The sequence below is a fragment of the Montipora capricornis genome, chromosome 14, assembly GCF_036669925.1.
Source record: "Montipora capricornis isolate CH-2021 chromosome 14, ASM3666992v2, whole genome shotgun sequence".
Taxonomy (NCBI): Eukaryota; Metazoa; Cnidaria; class Anthozoa; order Scleractinia; family Acroporidae; genus Montipora; species Montipora capricornis.
The window spans coordinates 19,544,520-19,548,677 of record NC_090896.1 but is presented as its reverse complement, the minus strand read 5'-3'; positions in this window follow the sequence as shown (position 1 = coordinate 19,548,677).

Sequence of the window (4,158 nt, the reverse complement as noted above, 5' to 3'; positions counted from 1 at the left end):
ATTCTGGCAATTACTGAAACCTGGACCCATCCCGACTTGTTCGAACAGAATTTGATTATAACTGCTTGTGTCCTACTGGCTACCTCTTCAGACATGTGTCTTGCGAGACCAGAGGAGGTGGCGTGACATTTTTTTACAAGCAGAGCTACAAATTCAAGAACACTACAACAACATCGAAAATTTACAAATCTTTTGAGCTGGCAAATTACTCAATGAATTATTCATCTACACCGCTCCCCCATCAACTACCAATGTTATTAGACTGAGTATGTTTCTGAATGAATTCAGCCAGTTCCTGGAGTCACTTGTAAGTACACATGAGCCACTTTTAATCTGTGGAGACTTCAATTTCCACTTGGATGCACCTGAAGACCAGCCTGCTCAGCGGTTCTCTGACTTAGCAGACCTATTTAATCTCAACAACACGTCAAAGGCGAGACTCATCGAAACGGTCAAACCCTAGATCTTATAATAACAAGATCAGATGGGGCTAGTTTAGTCTCCAATGTACACATTACAGATCCAGTTATTTCGCACCAATTCGCTGTGCATTGTGGGTTAGCAATAAAAAAGTCCAACTTTCCTTGCAAGGAAATCAGCTATCGGAAAGTCAGTCAGGTTGACAGAGAGAAATTCAGAGAAGCCATCAGAAACTCCCCATTGATGAATTTTGAGCAAATCAGTAATAATGAAGAACTCTCGAACTTGTATGAAAATACTTTGTCCTTATTGCTCAAGCGGCTTGCCCCTTTCAAAAGGAGTGTTATTACTTTAAGACCTGCGGCACATTGGTACACTGAAGAAATTAGATCACAGAAAGGGGAGCGTCAGAGACTTGAACGCAAATGGCGAAAGACTCTTACTACTGCGGCACGACAGATGTATGTAGATCAGTGTAATTGAGTTAACTGTCTCATCTATGAGTCTAAAATGAAGTTCTACTCATCGATCATTGAGGAGAATAGCTCTAATCAATTTGAACTATTCAGAGCCGTCGAGAAAATGATGAATCTCAAAGCGCCCCCTAAGTTTTTTTTTTTCTTTAATTTTTTTTTAAAAATGCAATTATATTTACAGGACGAACACTTACACTACTTACAATACTAACATTATACTTACATTTACATTTACATTGCACTGCTCATACTTAAACTATTTATAGCAGCACTAATTACAATACATATAATACAATATCCAATCACTTAATTAGATTACAGTTGGCTTACTTACACTTTTAATTCGATTTTACAATGCATTGGCTAAAGAAACTTAACGTATATTGCATAAATTAACAACGACAAATTACCCACACACATTACGTTTTTACAACGCTACTATCCGTGTATTATTTGTGCCATTCATAAATTTCCACTGCAATACAACTTTTAAAATGACAATAGTAATAATAATAATAATAATAATAATAGTAATAATGATGTACCGTAACCTGGGTTCGCTAACACAGAACGCAAAGAACACTTGATTATTTTAGTTTTAATATCGTCCACAAGCCACTCACTATACAATCTCCTTTTCTCTCTCGACCACATGGCATGCCCCAATATGGAGCTACCATATTAGGGCACTATGTCACACAACAGTCTGTTACACTGCCCCCCTCCTAGATAATTATCTGTTCCGGATAAGGAAACATAACAACAACTAAGAGTTTAAAGAAAAATGTTCTTAACAAATTTCTCACCAACACTATGCCATGTTCCCTAATCAGTGCAACTCATCACAAAGTCACTATATCTGAGGGGTCTTCTCCGACTCCTGTCTGAACGCCTGAGGTTGTCCTGGCCTCTCTGCAGTGGTAAGGTTTCATCACTGGTAACGAGAGCATTCCGTCTGAATCGGGGGGGGGGGGGGGGGTTAACGCCTTCTCCTCCGCGTACGACGGGATGCTGCATTGCTCCTTGTGCTATCTTCAAGCACCTCCTGGCGGGTAGATGCTCCTTCAGGCAGATTCGCACCCTGTCCTTCAGGTGGTTCATTGAACCAATCCGCGCAAGCATCTCCGTGGTACTGCCAAAGCCTGTCTCTGTGCACAACCTTAGGCTTTGCCCGAGGGCCACGCTGAATCCTGTACACAACATCATTCAGGCGTTGTACGACAACATACGGCCCTTCCCATGGCCGGCTCAGTATTGGAGATTTGCCTTTGTTGCGTTGAGGGTTGTACAACCACACAAGTCCTCCCTTCCTGAAAGTAAAAGCTTCACTGCTGATGTCGTATCGTCTCTTCATTCGTTGGCTACCAGCCTGCTGGTGGTCTGGTGCAAAGTCATGAACAGTCGCTATCGATGCTTGCAATCTCTCCGCATACTCGAGATAACTTAGTTCCTCAATATCAGCGTGCGGCCGCCCCAAAAGCAGATCCAAGGGGACACGCAATTCTCGCCCGAACGTGAGCATTGCAGGCGTAAGCTTCGTCGTCTCGTGCATGGCTGAATGGTAAGACATCAAAAGTAGTGGTAAATGCAAGTCCCAGTCTTTCTGATGATCCTGAACAAATGTGGCCAGTTGATTCTCTAGAGTTCTATTGTAACGTTCAACCAGCTCAGCTGGCACCCCAAACTTACTGAAGAATTGAGACACTAGGACATAAGCAACAGTGACCGCCTCCTGATTTGGGAGTGCGTACGCCTCAGGCCATTTACTGAAGTAATCCATAGCAATCAAGATGTACTTGTTTCCGCTTTCCGTTTTCGGCAAGGGTCCTAAGACATCTATAGCCACACACTCCATGGGCTCTCCAACATTGTAGAGCTGAAGCGGCGATCTCGTTTTGACCCTGGGGCCCTTCCTAGACGCACACCGGTCACATTTGTGGCACCACTCTTCAACGTCACGACGACAATGAATCCAGTAGAACCTTGCACGGACTTTGCCTGGGGTCTTCGACACACCTAGGTGTCCACCTACTGGACTATCATGCAGAAGTTTCAGCACACCAGCACGAAGTGCTGTAGGGAGCACCAGCTGCCATGTCTCTCCGCCACGCTCAGGCGATTCCCATCGGTGGTACTGCACACCGTCCCTGAGAGCCAGGGAGTCCCACTGGGCCCAGTAGGCCTTTGTAGTCGAGTCAAGGTGGGCAATAGCAGGCCATTCGGGGCGGTTGCCAGCATCCTTCCACTTCACAATGTGGGAAAGTGATCTATCTGCCATCTGAGAGGTACGCAATTGTAATGGTGTCCACTGTTGGCTTCCTAACAGTTACTCGTCCTTCGGTTCTTGTTGCCCAGTGATGGCAGACTTCGAGTGCAGCTCTCTGACAACTGGGAAGGTGTAAGCTGGCCTACTTCCTTTACCGTCTCGGGGTAACTCTTTCTCCTCTTGACGCTGACAATGCGTGCAATTTGTTTCAAAGCAAGGACGCGGTGACAACACATCTGCATTCTGATGACCTTTGCCCCCTCTATATTCGATGCGGAAGTCAAATGTCTGTAGTTTCTCTAACCACCGAGCCATCTGTCCTTCTTGGTTCTTGAAAGTGAGCAGCCATTGTAGCGAAGCATGGTCAGTTCTGACAGTGAACGGCCTTCCATAGAGGTAGGGGTGAAAATTCTCAATTGCTCTGACAACTGCCAGAAGTTCGCGCCTAGTGGTGCAATAGTTGCGTTCAGGTCTGCTGAGTGCGTGCCTGTAGTAGACTATGACTCTCTCCTCACCATCATGGACCTGAGAGAGAACTGCCCCAACACTGACATTACTGGCATCCGTATCTAGTAGAAAGGGTTCCATGGTGCAAGGATACGCTAGAACCGGGGCAGACACAAGTGCATCCTTGAGCTGCTGAAATGACTCTTCACAAGCCTTTGTCCACTCGAATGAGTGGCCTTTCTCAGTCAGTTCATGCAGGGGCCTAGCAACATCAGAGAATGACCTTACAAATCGCTGGTAGTAGGTGCACAATCCAACAAATCTCCGAACCTCCTTGGCATCTCGCGGCACAGGCCAGGTTTTAACTGCCTCTACTTTGTCGGGGTCGGTGGTTACGCCCTCTGCACAGACTACATGGCCAAGGAACCTAACTTTGCATCGAAACAGTTCGCACTTCTTAGGATTCAACTTCAGGTTGGCTGCTCTTAAACGGGAAAACACAAGTCTCAAGCGTTCTAACTCTCGCTTGAAGGTCGAGGCATGAACAAT